Consider the following 21,067-nt stretch of genomic DNA (forward strand, 5'->3'; position numbering starts at 1 on the left):
TGTTGTCATAGTGCAATCTTTTTACACAGCTATGAATGTTTTAATCTTCCAATAAATAAACAAATACATTTATTATTTTTGCTTTATTGTGACCATCATTAGCCCTCCTGAAGGAAGGATAAACTAAACTTTATAAGGGGAATTAAATTGAATTGAATTGTTTATTTTTGAATACGCAAACAAAATAATTAAAATGGGGGAAAAAGAGCATAAATTTGAACATAAAACATCAAATACAGAAGTGTAGCTTATAAACTCCTGCTCCTTCTTCTAATCTAAACTAATGAATTACAGTAGCAATCTTCATTGCACTAGGACATCATAAATGTAATATATATACAGTATGTATATAAGTGCATAGCGTGTACATCACAAAATATCGTCCCAAGTTGCCCGTTTAGCCCTTGAAAAACAAATAAAGAAAAATAATAGTATAAAATATAAGATAATAATAATACAACAATATACCAAATACAAAGCAATTGAACAATAGTATATAATATATACTGTGTATATGTATATATATATATATATAACAAAAATATTTGGTGTTTCTCTATGTGAGACCTAATAACAGTTTAAATGTACAACTAAAGGAAGGTACAAACATGTTTCAGTTAAAAAAGAGCTTTAAAAACTTCATATTTACAATGTAATGAAATAAATATGTTTAAATATCACTGTTCGTTAAACATTTTTTTTGTTGTTTATTTCAGGTATGGGTCAGCCCGGGGGTTGGGTCGCAGGCTGGGCCGAACCCGAGGGTTGGGTTGCAGGCTGGGCCGAACCCGAGGGTCTGGTCACTGGCTGGGCCGAGCCCGAGGGATGGGTCGCTGGCTGGGCCGAACCTGAGGGGTGGGTCGCAGGCTGGGCTGAACCCGAGGGTTTGGTCGCTGGCTGGGCCGAACCCGAGGGTTGGGTCTCAGGCTGGGCCGAACCTGAGGGTTGGGTCTCTGGCTGGGCCGAGCTCGAGGGTCCGGTCGCAGGCTGGGCCGAGCCCGAGGGTCGGGTCGCTGGCTGGGCCGAACCCGAGGGTTGGGTCGCTGGCTGGGCCGAACCCGAGGGTTGGGTCTCTGGCTGGGCCGAGCTCGAGGGTTCGGTCGCAGGCTGGGCCGAGCCCGAGGGTCCGGTCGCAGGCTGGGCCGAGCCCGAGGGTCGGGTCGCTGGCTGGGCCGAACCCGAGGGTCGGGTCGCTGGCTGGGCCGAACCCGAGGGGTGGGTCTCAGGCTGGGCCGAACCCGAGGGTTGGGTCTCTGGCTGGGCCGAGCTCGAGGGTCCGGTCGCAGGCTGGGCCGAGCCCGATGGTCGGGTCGCAGGCTGGGCCGAGCCCGAGGGTTCGGTGGCAAGCTGGGCCGAGCCCGAGGGTTCGGTCGCAGGCTGGGCCGAGCCCGAGGGTCGGGTCGCAGGCTGGGACGAGCCCGAGGGTTCGGTCGCAGGCCGGGCCGACCCTCCGGTTTTGTTTCCACCCTGGACAGACCCTCGCTGGTCCGACCCTCCGGGCTCGGATCTAGGCTTGGATCCAGGCTGGACCGACCCTCGCTGGGCTGACCCTCTGGGTTTTGACCCAGGCTGGGCCACAGGTAAGTTCTGAGAAACCTCCATCGTTCGGCTCTGACTGTCGGTGTGAGTCTGGGACCAAGAGGTCTTGGTGAGGTGACAATTCTGACTCATCTTAGAGTCTTCTGTTTCTTGTTTTTCTAGATGAGTTCTTTGTTTAAACATGTCTTTCACAGCTAGTCCTTGCGTCTGGCTGGATTAGTTTGGCCTTTGGTTACATTCACGCCATGGCTTGTGTATATAATATCACCCTTTTGTAAATAGTTTATTTAGGTGATTGATCACAGCTGGCCTTTGTGTCTTGTGGGGCTTCTGATGTCCCGGGCAACATCTGGCACCTGGACCTTTTTAGATTGTAGATTTAATTTTTTGTTTCTTTATGACGGGCCACAGTGGGCGTAATTCTCCCGTCACTCTCGTAAACAGGGAAGTATGTTTAGGTATAGTTAGGTTGTTAAGAGTTTAGAGATTACGTTTTTATTCCCAGCATGTTTGAGACACAAGAGACATCAGCAGAGGATGAAGACGAAGGACGACTTCTATCAATCAAAACCATGTAAGTAAAACCTCTTGTTTACACAGAAAGATTCTGAACATTTTTTATTGTAAAAATGCTGTCATTGGTAAAAAAAAAAGAGAAACAGATGTTCCTTTACACTAAAACCTGTAAATTGTCCACCACAGTGTTCCACAATCAGCCTCAGGAGGAGACGCCAGCAGAGGAAAGAAACAATATTAACCAAAACAATGTAAGTAAAACTTCTCATTTACACAAAAAGACACTGATCACATGTTTAATGTATAAATAGACGTCACGTTTTACTAACTACCGTGAAATGTTGGAGAGGAATGCCAACATTCACTGATGAAGGAGGAGAAGAAGAAAGATGGAGGATGGGAGTGCCAGCATCTACCAATGGAGGAGAAATACTTTTATTCACCAAAACAATGTAAGTAAAACCTCTCATTTACACAGAAAGACACTGGACAAGTTTATTGTAAAAAATGACTTTCTAATAATGCTTGTATAATGTTGGACTTGAACACCAGAATCCACTGATGGAGAACAAGGAAGATGGAAGAGTACCATCATCTACCAATGGAGGAGGAGGAGGAGAAAATTGCGGGAGCACCAGCATCTAAAAGTGTCCCACAATCAGCCCCAGGAGGAGATATCAGCAGAGGAAAGAAAGACTATTAACAAAAACAATGTAAGTAAAACTTCTCATTTACACAGAAAGACACTCACATGTTTAATGTATAAATAGACGTCACGTTTTACTAACACCTGTAAAATGTTGGAGAGGAACGCCAACATCCACTGATGGAGGAGGAGAAGAAAGATGGAGGACGGGAGTGCCAGCATCTACCAATGGAGGAGAAGAAATACTGTTATTAACCAAAACAATGTAAGTAAAACCTCTCATTTACACAGAAAGACACTGATCACATATTTAATGTATAAATAGAAGTCACGTTTTACTAACACCTGTAAAATGTTGGACTTGACCACCAGAATCCACTGATGGAGGAGAAGAAAGATGGAGGACAGGAGCACACAAACATCAGCACAAGACGGAGATGAAGAAAGACTTCTATCAATCAACCAAAAACAATGTAAGCAAAGCCTCTCGTTTGAACACACATTTAATATAAAAATAGATGTTAACTACTGTACTAGTGCCTGTAAAACGTCTTGTGTGTGATTACAGATTCACTTCAGAGGAGAATCAGACTGTTCCAGATGTTCATCACCACAGCACAGAATGAGACAGTAGTAGTAGTGTTTACTCTGACTGCTTTCATTTCAACTATAAATAAATAAAAAATAATATCATCAGAAATCAAACTTGGTGAAATGCTTTGTGTGTTTTCCATTAGAACCTGAGATCATCTTAATCACTGGGATGTTTATTCATTAGTTCACATGGAGATTATTTATATAATATGAAATTTAAACAATGCAAACATTCCAAACCATTCCAAACCTACAATCTAAGGGTTCCCAGTGTTCTCCCAGTAGGTCTGACGTGGACATCTGCACACATGAAATGGTTTACAAACGAATGCACATGTTTGTTTGTGTAGTTAGGTGTGCAAAGCATTACTAACTCTGAGTGAGACTGAACTAAAACAATATCAAACAGTTGTGTAAACATGAGAGAATATTTTAGGAGACCCGAGGGTCGGGTCGCTGGCTGGGCCGAACCCGAGGGGTGGGTCTCAGGCTGGGCCGAACCCGAGGGTTGGGTCTCTGGCTGGGCCGAGCTCGAGGGTCCGGTCGCAGGCTGGGCCGAGCCCGATGGTCGGGTCGCAGGCTGGGCCGAGCCCGAGGGTTCGGTGGCAAGCTGGGCCGAGCCCGAGGGTTCGGTCGCAGGCTGGGCCGAGCCCGAGGGTCGGGTCGCAGGCTGGGACGAGCCCGAGGGTTCGGTCGCAGGCCGGGCCGACCCTCCGGTTTTGTTTCCACCCTGGACAGACCCTCGCTGGTCCGACCCTCCGGGCTCGGATCTAGGCTTGGATCCAGGCTGGACCGACCTTCGCTGGGCTGACCCTCTGGGTTTTGACCCAGGCTGGGCCACAGGTAAGTTCTGAGAAACCTCCATCGTTCGGCTCTGACTGTCGGTGTGAGTCTGGGACCAAGAGGTCTTGGTGAGGTGACAATTCTGACTCATCTTAGAGTCTTCTGTTTCTTGTTTTTCTAGATGAGTTCTTTGTTTAAACATGTCTTTCACAGCTAGTCCTTGCGTCTGGCTGGATTAGTTTGGCCTTTGGTTACATTCACGCCATGGCTTGTGTATATAATATCACCCTTTTGTAAATAGTTTATTTAGGTGATTGATCACAGCTGGCCTTTGTGTCTTGTGGGGCTTCTGATGTCCCGGGCAACATCTGGCACCTGGACCTTTTTAGATTGTAGATTTAATTTTTTGTTTCTTTATGACGGGCCACAGTGGGCGTAATTCTCCCGTCACTCTCGTAAACAGGGAAGTATGTTTAGGTATAGTTAGGTTGTTAAGAGTTTAGAGATTACGTTTTTATTCCCAGCATGTTTGAGACACAAGAGACATCAGCAGAGGATGAAGACGAAGGACGACTTCTATCAATCAAAACCATGTAAGTAAAACCTCTTGTTTACACAGAAAGATTCTGAACATTTTTTATTGTAAAAATGCTGTCATTGGTAAAAAAAAAAGAGAAACAGATGTTCCTTTACACTAAAACCTGTAAATTGTCCACCACAGTGTTCCACAATCAGCCTCAGGAGGAGACGCCAGCAGAGGAAAGAAACAATATTAACCAAAACAATGTAAGTAAAACTTCTCATTTACACAAAAAGACACTGATCACATGTTTAATGTATAAATAGACGTCACGTTTTACTAACTACCGTGAAATGTTGGAGAGGAATGCCAACATTCACTGATGAAGGAGGAGAAGAAGAAAGATGGAGGATGGGAGTGCCAGCATCTACCAATGGAGGAGAAATACTTTTATTCACCAAAACAATGTAAGTAAAACCTCTCATTTACACAGAAAGACACTGGACAAGTTTATTGTAAAAAATGACTTTCTAATAATGCTTGTATAATGTTGGACTTGAACACCAGAATCCACTGATGGAGAACAAGGAAGATGGAAGAGTACCATCATCTACCAATGGAGGAGGAGGAGGAGAAAATTGCGGGAGCACCAGCATCTAAAAGTGTCCCACAATCAGCCCCAGGAGGAGATATCAGCAGAGGAAAGAAAGACTATTAACCAAAACAATGTAAGTAAAACTTCTCATTTACACAGAAAGACACTCACATGTTTAATGTATAAATAGACGTCACGTTTTACTAACACCTGTAAAATGTTGGAGAGGAACGCCAACATCCACTGATGGAGGAGGAGAAGAAAGATGGAGGACGGGAGTGCCAGCATCTACCAATGGAGGAGAAGAAATACTGTTATTAACCAAAACAATGTAAGTAAAACCTCTCATTTACACAGAAAGACACTGATCACATATTTAATGTATAAATAGAAGTCACGTTTTACTAACACCTGTAAAATGTTGGACTTGACCACCAGAATCCACTGATGGAGGAGAAGAAAGATGGAGGACAGGAGCACACAAACATCAGCACAAGACGGAGATGAAGAAAGACTTCTATCAATCAACCAAAAACAATGTAAGCAAAGCCTCTCGTTTGAACACACATTTAATATAAAAATAGATGTTAACTACTGTACTAGTGCCTGTAAAACGTCTTGTGTGTGATTACAGATTCACTTCAGAGGAGAATCAGACTGTTCCAGATGTTCATCACCACAGCACACAATGAGACAGTAGTAGTAGTGTTTACTCTGACTGCTTTCATTTCAACTATAAATAAATAAAAAATAATATCATCAGAAATCAAACTTGGTGAAATGCTTTGTGTGTTTTCCATTAGAACCTGAGATCATCTTAATCACTGGGATGTTTATTCATTAGTTCACATGGAGATTATTTATATAATATGAAATTTAAACAATGCAAACATTCCAAACCATTCCAAACCTACAATCTAAGGGTTCCCAGTGTTCTCCCAGTAGGTCTGACGTGGACATCTGCACACATGAAATGGTTTACAAACGAATGCACATGTTTGTTTGTGTAGTTAGGTGTGCAAAGCATTACTAACTCTGAGTGAGACTGAACTAAAACAATATCAAACAGTTGTGTAAACATGAGAGAATATTTTAGGAGATTCTGAAATGACTTTACATTTATTCAACTTTAAAATAAAATAAAAAACATATATATATATATGGTTTAATTATGTGCAAACCCCATACAGATAAATGACATAAAAAGATACATTTTAATAGTGATGACACCCAGATCCTGCAACATTTTCAGCTAAACAAAATAATCTATTTATCCGGATGTTAAATGGAAGTTACCGTAGTAACAATCCTTTCCCCTAAGGGCCATGTGAGATTTGCACTTTTTTTGTGGCTTTTTGCATCTTTGTGGATTCTCAGCAAGTCAAAAGCTTTTCACATTGTCCAGTGAACTGAGAAATGTAATTTGTTGTTGTGTAAATGTCTGCAGAAGCCTGGTGATTATTCATTAAAAATAGGACACGATCAAATGGATTTGATGAATCAATGAGAAAAATACACTTGTCATGGAGGCAGAGATGACTCAGCACATTGCATTGCTTTATTTAGAAACAATCATTGTTCAGCTTGTACAATGAATGGTTTGATACTTTGTATTTCAGAAGACCACAATTATAGTAAAGTTCAAACGTAAAGCTCTTGTACTCATCCACACATATCACAAACATCTGAAGTACACACACACACACACACACATGTCTAGGCTATTTTTATGGCACATAGTTTTCTGTATTTTGTAAAAACAAATAGACAAAAAAAAAGCCACCACTTCTAGGCTAGCGTTGCATTGTGGGGGACAAACACCCATCCTAATCCGATTCCATTCAAAGTGAATTTTTAACATTCAGTTTTCAACATTTAAAGTTTTATCTTCAGAATACTGTGAGTGGCTTTTAGGAAACACATTCTCCTCACATTTCAAGCTATTCCCTGTGAGGAACGTTGAGAAAATAACCATCTTTTTCTGGATCAATGAGATGGCAATGGAGTCTGAGATGCATGTCTATTGTTGGTGTAGTTTTAGCTGAGAGTTCAACAAAAGCCAGTCTGATTAAGTTTCAGAATCACCCTCTAACACCCATGAAGCACACCATACTGGTTCATCTGATCCTGGAGAAACAGCCCAATGTTCAACAAACCAACAGAAACCTGAGTCCAAAGGAGGCGTCAACAAACCTTTCACTGACCAAATAAACCACTTAGAGAATCAATCAATCGTTCAGTTTGCTAAACCCTGGAAATGTAGCCCTGGTCTGAAAATGTGACGTAGGCACAAAGCAGACACTGATTGGTTCAGAGAATCATCACAACGTACAGTCATTAACTCACACACAGAGGAAGCTTTTGGCCACCATTGATTTTTGTTGGTGATCTTGTGAGGATGGCAGCAAAAAAGTGCAATTCGTGGAGTCGTTTTGTATATCAGGTTGGAAAGTCAATCCCAATTATTCTTTAACAACTGACAGCATACACCTTTAATATTCCTTCTTATTTTATTGTAAAACATTGAGAAAAATCCATGAAACAATACAAACTTGTTGTTATAACTGTACATGAGGTAGTTATCTGAAATATAAATAAAAATTTTAGAGCACTGCTGTCCAAAATACACATTTCTATCAGTTCTTTTAGTCTTTCATTTTTCACATTTTAAAAACAAACTAAACTTGACCTGTTTGGAACTCTTTGCCAAAAATAAAGTGCACAGCAGTATTTTGGTTTTACAAATAAAGAAAATCACAAGATTTGTGGTTGGTGATAAAATAATAATCTATAGGACAAATTAATAAAACAAGATTTCCTTGTAGTGCAAAAAGAAAAAATGTAAGTAAGTAAATTTTATTTATGTAGCACTTTTCACGGATAAAATCACAAAGTGCTGTACAAACAAAGGTGAAACTAAAACAACAGCAACATCCCAAAAGGATAATAAAACACAAGATAATTTAAAACAACAGGAGGAACATCATAAAAAATAACATAAAAGTTAAAAGCAATTTAACCAAAAGCCTTTCAGAAAAGCACAGTTTTCAAATGCTTTTTAAAAGAGTCCACACAGTCAAGCTCACAGAGGGACTGGTGTTTGCTATTCCAGAGTCTTGGTGCTACCGCCTGGAACGCCAGGTCTCCCCAGCTTTTAAAATGAGTCTTTGGGATCATAAGGAGACCCTGGCCTGTGGACCGAAGGGGGCACAACAAGTCAGTGATATTAGTATTGAGGTGATGACCATGCATTGTTCGGAAATTCAGGACTAAAAATTTTAACTTAATACAAATATTGACTGGAAGCCAATGAAGACCAGAAAGAATGGGGGTACTGTGGTGTTACGGCAGAATTTACGGTTGACCTCATTTAGTGACATGATTCATTGCTCTGGTTGAATGATGGAATCCAGGAGAAGCATTGATGATTTTATATAAAAAAAGTTTATTCTAAACTAAGAAAAAAGGTACAAGATGGAACAAAATGAAACAAAATTAGCGTCCGTCCAGGCGGACGTCCGAAGGAAGTGTCGCGCCCCGCCCCAACAGTTTCAAAGCCTAAGCTTTTTATACAGATAAGAAAAGGTCCCAACAGTGAGAGACAAAAGGGAGGGAGTCAGATGCCCATAGTGGAAATGTTGGAGGATGATGAAGATGTTATGTTATGAAGAAGATGTGGCGCCACCCTTATCTCCATGATAGTGTGTGCTGCATGCGAGCAGAGATTCTGGCCTTGGCAGAGACTGTGCTGCACTGAGAATAATACGATCTGTACTGTTTAATCAGATGTTCAAAAGTGTAATGAGTAATGGAGTCGTCATGTATTAAAACATGACAAATTGTACACATGAACATACATTTGAGGATATGATGATGAATATAAAAATTGCCATAACATTCCCCACTTTTGGTCGCCTCAACGACCAAATCAAGAAACAAAATTATTATATTCCACCTTTGCTGTCTGTCAGGGTTAACCATTAGCATCGTTATTGTCATACATTGGATATATTCTTCTTTTATGAGGCACAGATATATCAAGAAAAATGTGGAAATAAACCTTTAAAAAAAAAAACTTCATCATTATTATCAATGGCATGAATCATCAAAAATCATCCTTTATTGCATCTAGATAAGCAAAAATCATCATTTGCATCAAGGACATCACTCGTCTTCATCGGCTGAGTTCAGTGGTAACTGGGGTAACCAATAGCATCATGAGTGAAGAACCTTGAGTATTTTCCTCAATCGTAGCAGAAGGGTTTATGACTGTATTCCTGCAGCTAGGTGTGACGTTGTCCTCCCTCAACCTAGCTATGAGCATTTGGTGTGGCTTATAAACAAAGCTAGGCCCTTGTTCTAGAGCGTTTTCTTGTGTGTGTCTCAGTGGCCTTGTCGGTTCCCCCTTCATTGTTCGGTCAGCCTCCGTCTCAGCATCAGCTGGTGTCGGCAATCATCTTGGATCCATGTTGCCTGCTCCGCGACCTTCACTGCCGTGTGGGTCGTTCATTTCCGGTCGGCGTTGTAGATGATTGGTTGTTGTCTGAGGAAGGGTAGTCTCCACACACCTGGCAACCTCTCTTGGGATTGGCTGGTACCTGAACAGAAGAGGGGGAAAAACACCGAAACAGAACTCTTGGGATTGGCTGGTACCTGAACACAGGCGCGATCCCACTACTGAGGCTTTAGCTGGTACCTGGACAGAAAAAAAAAAGGGGGTGGGGGGGAAAAACACTCACCCAAAATAAAATAAAATAAAATAAAATAAAAAAATAAAATAAAATAAAATAAAATAAAATAAAATAAAATAAAATAAAATAAAATAAAATAAAATAAAATAAAATAAAATAAAATAAAATAAAAAATAAAATAAAATAAAATAAAATAAAATAAAAGTTTAGGGGTGTTTGGTTTAGTTAACTAACTAAATGAATAGTTAGTATGGCCAGGAAGGCAGAGACAGGTCAGAGGTCAGGATCTGAGAGCTTTTCAGATCCTAAAAGGTGCTGCTGCACAATCACACAATGGTTAGGTGTGGGTTAGTGAGCTTTTAGCCATGCTAGCTCTGTAGCCCATTCGCACGCGAGTGGGAAAATATGAGGCTGAAAGAAAAGCAGGAAGTATTAATTCGATTTTCTTTTCCTGGAGTAAGGAGAAGCATAGCTGGAGTTGCAGTGATTATCTGTGGTACATCTACTTACCTGGTGAGAAGCAACAATTTGAGAACCACTGTTTACAAGGACATGCAAGTCGGACGGAGAAGGACATGCAAGTCAGACGGAGAAGTGTGGAGTGTGATTACATGTCTTCTCAAGATGAATACATACAATTGGGAGACATGGAGATGTGAGAAAGCTAAATGAGTTTAACCAAATAAATAAATGATGTTATTTATTTATTTAAATTGTTTGTTTCATTTTTCGTTGCTATCTCTTATTTGTGAAGGAGAAATCTTATTCTATCCTTTATTTATTCTGAATAATGTTAACACTCCACACCTATTTACATAGCCTAATTCTTTTATAGAGCTGAATTTGTCAGTTCATTTATTTCATTCATTTCCCTCATAATTATTATTTGAGATGTAATTTACTTAATTTTGAAGGTCAATTGGTGGCAAAAGTGTCTCCTATTCTGTGTCTGAACCAGAGTTCAGCGAGATTATTGGCCCTTTAAGGTTAGACAGAATTAAAGTTAAGTTGAGTCGAACAATCATATTGTCTTTTGCTCTCTGTATTTATCCCATTCGTAGGGGTGACGAGCCCCAGCACGGTTTGGAGAGCTTCCTTAAATGCCTGGAAGTTACTTAACTTTAAACTATCTCTTATTTCAATCAATTATCAAGATTTTCAGGAGGACCCTTTTTTAAATCTCAGGCGACCCAGATTGGGCCACCAACCCAATGTTGAGAACACTTAATTTTTCCCTTAAACGTGTCTAAACCCAGTGAAGGTGTTTTATGGTCTTGCACGCTGTTGGAACAAGAAGAAAATGGTTGGAGGGTTTTGGGGTATATTATTTTCCTATGATAAAATATAAATCAAAAATCAGAGGGACGTTGGCCCCTCCCTTCCCTTTTTTACATAAGAATACATTTGGATTCTTAAAACCATATGATAAATATCATTGGAAAATCACTTATCTGATCATTTTGGATGTGTCTCCGTTTTCCTCTCTCTTGTGTCCGCCTGCCTTTGTGCCCTCCAACCTCCTCGACCTCCTTCTCCTCAGCCTTAAAAGGTCAAAGCCAGGGTCAACTGTACGCTCCTTTTGGAAATTTGAAGATCTGTCCCCGCTTTTGCAGTTGGATTGGAAGTCGCTGTAGTCTCTGGAATAGATATTATGTTAGAACATCCACAATATGTCATATTGTCACGTGTCTATTTCAATCTATTTCCCCTTTGCTTCCCAGTTACAGTTATGGACAATACTTCCCTTTAATTCTCATCCTTCATCATAAGAAGCAGTGACCAGGCATGGCGGCTGGAGGAGACAGGATCGGAGTCGAAAAGGCGGTGGCATTCTGTTAGGAAACACTCAGAAACAGAAAGAGAGGAAACCATTAAGACTTAACTGGATAATTTAAAATATCTCTTTTCTTTAGTTGGATCTGATTCGTCTCCTTACAGCGACCTGTATTTTGGAAAAAGCTACATAATAACAACAACTAAGACGAAGACGTAGACAAGTGCACACCACAACGAGTATACACATAACAACAAAAAACATGGACACTGAACATGAACAGTAAGGTCAGTCAAGGTCAAAGCCAGTCATTCCACTGAAAGTGGTATCATATATAAAAACGTCGTTTGGTGTTTTTAAACACCCAGAAAAAAAACCTTTAAAACCTGGTAACTTTTTAGAAGGCCCAAGGCCTAAAACCTTAATTTTTAACAAGCAGCAGTGTTTTCTGAACACCCCACTACATAATTGGCAAAAACAGGGAGAAGATCAAGTGCATCAGAACCCAGGAGGAAAAGAAGGTGAAACAGAGGAACATGTGTAGTCAAACAGCCATTCATCGGTCAATCATTCTATGACACGTCCACGGCACATTCGCACTCACAACACGGTTCTCTCAGGCATACGTAACGTGTCATCATTCAGTCATTCATGCACCGCACACGTTCATGCCTCAATTTTCACGTCCATTCATTCACAAGGTTTTGTTGCATAGTGTCTAAGTAGAATATAGGTCTCATCTAACCCACCAATGGCGATAGCCAGTCCACCTCATCTCTCGGGGTCAATGAGCTCTTATTGCCCCCTCATGCTTGGCAACCTTTTAGTGTTAATTAATTGCTTTTTACTGGTATCGTCTGATTACTAAGAGGTACGCTCCTTTTTACTTCCGCCTTGGCGGAGTCTACACTTAGAGTATTGTCCCTTGCAGTACTGACAGTCTACTAGCTGCTGATCAGGCAGCAATCGCACGGCCATGCACAATAACCAAACTCAACCCCGGTCCGCGGGGGAAACTCAACCGCTGTCCATCTCCAGAAATGTAAAAAAGAATCTCTGAATCAGCAGGAAACTCAACCACCGCTCTTGAAAAATAAGAGTTTGGGAATAACTCAACCACCATAAACTCCAGAAGTCTAAGAAAAAAACCTCTGAATCGGCAGTCTACTCAACCGCCACTCTTGAAGAATAAGAGTTTGGGAATAACTCAACCACCATAAACTCCAGAAGTCTAAGAAAAAAACCTCTGAATCGGCAGTCTACTCAACCTCGGTCTGCAACCTGAGGGAAACTCAACTGTCAGAACTTTCTGGGCACCTCTAATATCACTCAACATTGAACGGAGCACGCAACCTCTCTTAACCCTCACTCTAAGGGAACGTAGAAATTTGTTCAGAACGGTCTTCGGTTACCAAGCATGTATCAAATCAGGTGGACCACTATCCCCCGAAGAGCGCTTTCCCTAGCAAGGTTTATCCTTTTTCTGCACATTAAACCAGGACTTCTTGTTTGAAAAGTAATTGCCTATGTACTCATAGCAACTAATGGGACATTTTTTTCTCAGGAAAAATTTGGTACCCCCCCCATGCTGTCGAGTGGCTTTGGGCCGGCCAGACAGTCCGACGCGGTAAGGGGGAGGCACGCAAAATGAAAACAAGGAATGTTGAACTAGGCTGTCTGTCGCAAGCAGCTTCAAAAAGGGTAAGGTACAGATTGTTTACGAGGGTATCGGTCAAAAAATGTCAAAATTTAAACTTGTTGAGGCTGCAGTCCTCAATCTCTGTCTCAATTTTCCTGAAATTGAGTAAAAACAAAAGAGAAAAAGAAGAATCGTTCAGAAATAACAAAGGAGAAAAACGTGTGAGCTCAAAAAAATCATGGCCAATAAAATAATAAAAAATTAAAACTTCAGCTCCAAAAGCTGAGGCAACAGAGGGCTCTTTCTTCAGCGGATGTAACCATATCTTGCATTGTGGGGGGCCTCCCCTCAATCAAGAAAATAAATGAAAGAAAAGCAAACAAAAACAACCTTATCAGTAACACTATTTTCTTCCCCTTTGTTTGTTCTTTTCTCATAAAGGCAACAGCAGTGTAAATAAATGAGCAACATAATGAATGAAAGCAAAGATAAATGATGGGCACACTTGATCTCATGTGGCAAACAGAAGGGTTCTGTGTGAAGTTCTGGTGGTCCTGTGTTTCTCATAGTTGTGAATGTGGGTGTGTGACTGTATGTCTGGTCTGTCTGCGTGTGAGAGAATAAATGAAAACAAAATAATCTAGTGCACAGTCAGAAGATAGAGGGGTTAGTATTGTGCGAAGGAGAAGCTTGTTGGCTATTTGCTAGTTGTCCCCCTCCATGCCAAAGTTCAAGGCTAAAGTGATTTAGCACTACCACCAAAGGCTGTGGTGGACTTCTTGTTGCTTGGTATCCTTGTGGCTTTTGAAACAGTGTCTTTTTGGTGAAGATTTCCAGCAGACGTGTGACCAGTCTGCAGTTGCTGCCCATCATTCAGGCAGTAGTCGTGGCGTTTAACTCGCAACTCATTGGTGGGGGGAGTGTCCACTCCGACGCCCACAGGTTCTCAGTTTGATGATGGGGGATTGGCATGCGGCCCATTCATAGACGATGAAGAGTTGACTTGGGACTGAGCGAGTTATTTCAGCATTGCTTTGCTGAATGGGAGTTGAGTCCTTGAGTCCTGAAAGGTCACCGACCTTTGATTGTCCATTTCCTTCTGATGCTTGGTCCTTTGAATGATGTTGACATCCCATTAGCGTAAGAGTTGAAGGTGATTTCATTCTTTCATTGAAGATGTCGTTTCTTCAGGGGGCAACCACAAAGCCAACAGAAACTGACAATTAAATAATAAAAAAAATGATAATGATGGTGTTTGAGTGTGTGTTTGAGTGTGTGTTGCTCATATTCATTTAAGAGTGAACCCATCAAACATGAAATCAAAATAAAATTTAAAATTAAAATAAAAATAGTGTCTGTGTGTAATGGCACTATTCTGTCACAAGTGTGTAGTGCACTAAACTGGCCAGTGAGGGGCGCCACCTCTCTCTCTTGGGATGGGTGTGGCTGTGCGTGTGCGTGCGCCTGTGCGCGTGCCTGTGCGTGCGCTGTGCGTGCGCGTGTTTGGCGCTCTCTCTTTCTCTCCCTTTCTTGTGTGTGTGTGTGTGTGTGTGTGTGTGTGTGTGTGTGTGTGTGTGTGTGTGTGAGTGTGTGTGAGTGTGTGTGTGTGTGTGTGTGTGTGTGTGTGTGTGTGTGTGTGTGTGTGTGTGTGTGTGTGTGTGTGTGTGGGAGAGACTCTCAACAAAAAAAAAAAAAAAAAAAAAAAAAAAAATCAAGGCGCACAGAAGCCGAAAGCTGACACTTGTCCAAATGAAAGCATTAAAGCCAAACAACCATACAAAGATAAAAAAAGAAGTAAAACTCACTGAAGCATGATCTGAGTTCACATCATACCAAGATTGTATATGCGTATGCATATATTATTTGTTTATTGGGTTGTTCATCTGTTTGATTCACAGAAACACAATTTAGGTTAGATTCGGGGTTTTAATCTATTTTGCTTTCGGTACAGAGGTGAACTCAGATCATGGCACCGCTGTGATGTTTTGGAAACTTTGGTTGCCCGTCTATCTATGGTCAGGACCTCACAGGCTGTCTGTGGGTGTCCGAACAAAACCAAAGTAAATAATGACCAGCCGTATTTTATGCCTAAACAAAATATCCGAGCCCGAAGAAAAACAGAGGGAACCTACAGCATTAAAAAGCATAGAACCTCAACCATTTGAGCCTTTCTCATGGCTATTCACTGCGTCAAAACACAGAACAGCTGAGGATCAAAATCAAAGCTCAAAGCTGAAAATCAATACAATGCTTGACTGGTTCCAAAAAAATCAACACAGAGCGAATATATATATATGTAAATGAAAATTTATACATATATGTTTATAAAGGCAGCTTTACCTTAGTCCGAATTGGTGTTTGAGGTTCAACCGATGGTTCGTGCTCCAGTCTCTGTCCGAGGGCGGACCACCGCGGGCCAGCCCCGGGGCTTCAAATGTGTCGACCCAGTGCTGGTCCACGATCGACGCCCCACAGAGCAGAAGATGGATTCAGTTCGTCGACGCCAATTGTTACGGCAGAATTTACGGTTGACCTCATTTAGTGACATGATTCATTGCTCTGGTTGAATGATGGAATCCAGGAGAAGCATTGATGATTTTATATAAAAAAAGTTTATTCTAAACTAAGAAAAAAGGTACAAGATGGAACAAAATGAAACAAAATTAGCGTCCGTCCAGGCGGACGTCCGAAGGAAGTGCCGCGCCCCGCCCCAACAGTTTCAAAGCCTAAGCTTTTTATACAGATAAGAAAAGGTCCCAACAGTGAGAGACAAAAGGGAGGGAGTCAGATGCCCATAGTGGAAATGTTGGAGGATGATGAAGATGTTATGTTATGAAGAAGATGTGGCGCCACCCTTATCTCCATGATAGTGTGTGCTGCATGCGAGCAGAGATTCTGGCCTTGGCAGAGACTGTGCTGCACTGAGAATAATACGATCTGTACTGTTTAATCAGATGTTCAAAAGTGTAATGAGTAATGGAGTCGTCATGTATTAAAACATGACAAATTGTACACATGAACATACATTTGAGGATATGATGATGAATATAAAAATTGCCATAACAGTGGGCTGTTCTGGGTGCTACGGTCAAAAGTCTGGCAGCAGCATTCTGACCAATCTGAAGTCTCTTTAGAGTTAAAAGAGGTGAATGGGTGAATGAGCTGATATGTAAAGTGCTTTGAGAATTTCATTGTCGGGCTGAAGCTCTATATAAATCAAGTACATTTACCTTTTAAATAATAAACAAACACAAATGTTATGTTGGTTCATTAAACATCACATATGTATTAAATTATACAAAAATACTATAAACATGAAGCCGATTGTGTGTCATGTTTAATTTGACTCTCTTTCAGCAGCTCAGTCAGTTCTAGGCCTGTACAACATTATTTATTGTAAGAGTGGGGTCAGGTTTAACTTTTTATTTTATATTTAGCATTTATATTTTATTTTATATTGATTTTTATTTTATTCATTATTCATTATTTTTATTCATTTTTGGAATGTCAGAGCTAAAAATAATATTTTCATGTTTTTAATTGATTTACTTTTTGAAGCATTAATATTATAGTATACAATTGCAATGTTTTAATTAAAGTGATTAGTACACATTCAGAGCCAAAAATGCAATAGGATGAATAATTTCAGCCAAAAAAATTCATTTCAGTGCATCCCTAATGGAAACTCCAGCATCATGTTTCATTTAAATCCTAAAAAACGAAACAAAATCACAGTACAATGTGAATGATCTCTGCCTGCTGTTAAAATGTTGTCGTCATCCAGAGAACTTATTAACTAATTTATTCTGTATTATTTTATCTGCACTGTGCTGTAAGTTAGCGGGTCAGAAAATGAATGGATGTGTTGTAAGTTATAACCATCCAGTCTCTTTAAAACTCTTCTTTTTTGGTTTAAAGACAAAAACAAATCATGTTTTAGTAAAATATAAATATTTCTGGCAGAAGGTTGCAGGATAAGTACCAACATAGCTCTAAAGGTGTCATAATTTAGCAAACGACACTTAATGACAGCCTTCATGACACCTTATTCATGCTAATGACAGACATTGACTGTGTAATGTCAGCCTTTTGTATAAGACTTAAAGTGCTACCCTCCAGTATCTACCCAAGAGTGAATTGATGTTTTGATTTTTTTTTTAAAAATTATAATATATTTATAAATTATTTATTTTTCCATTTCCGATAGCCTACAGTACCTATAAGTTTGATAGTGTCAGCATTTTTTGCTTTCCATAGCCAAAATGACTAAACATCACTATTTCCTGGTACGGCACAGTCTCACTCTGCTGTAATGCAGGAGGAGGCCACGCCCTCTCCCAAAAGCACATTGCTGCTCTGCCTCTGGCCCCATAGCGTGTTTTTATGTGTTTGCTCATGTGCAGTCATTTCCCCAAGATGACAACCATTTACGTAAACAGGCAGCTTTCTACACTGCCTTTGGACCTAACCGTGCTATGCTAAATGCTATACATATGTTCAGAGTGCATTAGTGAATTGATACAGCTTGGCTGCTGCTGCTCCGTTCTCTAGCTAGTGGGCAGAATATAACACTAGCGGCAGGGTGACAGTGATAGAGACAATAGAGAAACTTTCTTTTGAGGAAAAACGACAGCTTTTAAAAGATGGGAGACCAACACCTGAGTCGTATTCCATAAAACGGGTTATGTTCAAACTCTGAGAATGTTGGGGCTCAAATGAGGGACACACTGAGTATCCCATTCCTAAATGCGAGGTATGTTCTTCTTTGAGTATGTTACCATGGCAACATTGTCTGTGAACTAAACCTGGTCACTGGCAGGTTTTATCAAAGAAACCCTGGGTTTCTACCTGGCTCCGCCCACCTGTTTAATGGGAATGGGAAGATGCATGTTGTGAGAAAAGGGCTTGCCAAAAGAACTATGGCCATACGCCGTACAGTGCGCTGCCCACATTTGTAACAGTTGATACAATAACCAAACTTAAAGCACCCCATATTACATGATGACTGGAAGAAAACCTAATCTGTCTAAAATGTGGATTTTTGGATCAAACTGTTACTCATACAATGATAATCACAAGAAATTAGACCCAAAAGGGGAAAAAGGAGTGTTTGTAGGATACAGCAAAAACAGCCCAGCCTACTTACTGTATCACCCACAGACAGGAAAAGTGTCCAGACACAGACTAGTCAAGTTCATTAAAGAAAATGGTGTTAATCAACAAACACAGACAAATGAGTGGGAATTAGAAACCCAGGAAAAACAGACAGACAAAAGACACTTTGAGACTCTGTTAATCCAAGGCATCACTGAAAACATCAATGCAGGCGAAAAAGAGGAAAACACTCTTGATGAAACACAAAATGAGGATTTTTCTGATAACATGATAGGAAATAAAAATGAAGATGAGGAAAACAAAGCAAAACAAAATGACCGGTATCCCAAAAGAGAGAAAAGACCATCAAAACACCTTGAGGATTACGTACCAGATTCCAAAATCAAAGATGTAACTCAAATAACTGCTGATTTTTGTTACAGGGCTGTGTGCGGTATCCCTCAAACATTCAGTGAGGCTCAGAAGTCAACACAGTCAGAAAGATGGAAACAAGCAATGACAGAAGAAATAAACTCACTTTAAGAAAATGATACATTTGAACTGAGCATTTTACCAAAGGGTAGAAACACAGTGGGAGGAAAGTGGGTTTATACCATCAAGGAAAATGAAGAGAAAGAAAAGATCTTCAAAGCTAGATATGTAGCAAAGGGCTACAGCCAAACAGAAGGTATAGATTACCACCAAACCTTTGCACCAACAGCAAACATCACATCTGTGAGAGTGTTAATGCAGTGAGCAGTTCAAAACAACCTTAAAGTACATCAGATGGATGTCAAAACAGCATTCTTGCATGCTCCAATTGATGAAGAAATTTACATAGAACAGCCAGAGGGCTATGAAGAACACACAGGAACAGGAGAGAAGTATGTGTACAAATTAAAGAAATCCCTGTATGGGTTGAAACAATCAGGAAGAAACTGGTACAAACTTTTAAATGACATGTGAGGCTGAGTACATTGCTTTGACAGCCACTCCTCAAGAAAGCATGTATCTAACCCAACTGTTAAATGGCATTGACAACAAAAAGTACAGCTGTACAAAAATCCATGGTGATAATTAAGGAGCAATCGCATTGTGTAAAAATCCTGTAAACAGACAGAGATCTAAACATATTGATGTAAAATACCATTTCATACGTGATGCGTTGAAAGAAGGGAATATCAATGTGATGTACTGTCCATCTGAAAACATGGTTGCCAACATCCTTACCAAACCTGCACCCAAAGCTAAGTTTGTTAAATTCAAAGAATGGTTCTTTTGGACACTAAATACTGTGAAGCAAGGATGATGAGAACAAGGGGGAGTGTTGGAGTATGTTCTCAATCAGTCTTGTCTGTGTGATGTTAAATGTTTCTTTTTGGACTTTATTTTGATAGCCATGGAACATGGTTCTAGATCCTGCTGAGTGTGTTTTGACTTCCTTTTGTTTGTGAGTGTTTCCGGTTCCGTTTGAGCGGGAGAGGGAGAGAAAACTTCCGGTACTGTGTTGCAGTTATGTTCTGATGAGGATGTCAGAACTAAGCTCAGAATAAAAACCACTCAAACAAGAAACGTGTGGTTCATTGAGAGAATGAGCAACGAGGCTGAACGTGCAACACATTTCAAGCCAACACTGCTGTGAAAAGTACATAATGTAATTAAAATGGCACTTTTACTTAGATTTGTTACATTTTTCCACAATTGTGACATTAAAATTGTTTGAGTTTACTGTATTTTTGTCTGTGTTTTTTATTTGATTCATTCATTCAGTAAAATCCATTTAGATTGAGAAGTGTTGCTTTTTAGGGCAAATATAGTTATGCACTTAAAATGTGATTAATTTAGATTATTAATTACAAAGCCCCAAGTTAATTAGATTAATTTTTTAGGGGTGGGACTTATACACAGTGATGGGAGGGTTACTTTTACAAAGTAATTTGGTACAATTACAAGTTACCTGTTAAAAAATAGAATCAGTAACTTACTCTAAGTATCACTATATTAAAGTAATGAGACTGATTACTTTTGGATTACTTCAACACCAAACATGCAAATAAAGACAGAAAATGATAGAACACGTGTAACCTGCTCTCTGTATTATTTTAGACTGACATAAAATCACCTTCTATAGTCACACTGTATTAAAGGGAATGTTTTAGTTTAACATAGACTGGGAGAAACCACAGTAGTTTAAATAAATAAGGTTATCAATCAATTTACTCATTAATTATGAAAAATTCTGTTTATTGACCTAAACCACAGACCATCCAATAACATGATTATTGTATTGTATAAAATAAATGTTATTGTTACAGCTTTGTAATATATGTAAAACATAAAAAGCACCACCTGAAAGTGGTGTCAGATAGTTCTATATTTATAGATACAAAGATTATAGACACAACATAGCAACAATTAATATTAACATGCTCCAATGTTAACTTTAAATTATATTGTCTACACTGGTGTCAGCATGTACAACAATTGTGTTTGTGTATATTATTCAAATGGTAAATGTACTTGATTTATATAAAGCTTTATCCCTACAATGCAATTCTCAAAGCACTTTACATATCAGCTCATTCACCCATTCACACTCACATTCACACAAAAAAGGGACTAAACCAACTAAACCTCATCAAACCAACCAAGTCCCCATTATTCACAGAATGAACA

The 21,067-nt window shown here is 40.0% G+C and overlaps 1 long non-coding RNA gene and 1 gene segment (V, D, J or C); both read left to right on the forward strand.

The window, feature by feature from the left end:
• The window catches only part of LOC114456123 (T-cell receptor beta-2 chain C region-like), a 297,915-nt gene that overhangs the window by 125,008 nt on the left and 151,840 nt on the right, over positions 1–21,067 (forward strand).
• Positions 4,225–5,309, forward strand: LOC114456130 (uncharacterized). The gene is made up of 3 exons (XR_003672799.1): positions 4,225–4,671; positions 4,800–5,065; positions 5,166–5,309. It is a non-coding gene; the product is annotated as an uncharacterized LOC114456130 (long non-coding RNA).

The sequence above is a fragment of the Gouania willdenowi genome, chromosome 22 (genome assembly GCF_900634775.1).
Source record: "Gouania willdenowi chromosome 22, fGouWil2.1, whole genome shotgun sequence".
Taxonomy (NCBI): domain Eukaryota; kingdom Metazoa; phylum Chordata; class Actinopteri; order Blenniiformes; family Gobiesocidae; genus Gouania; species Gouania willdenowi.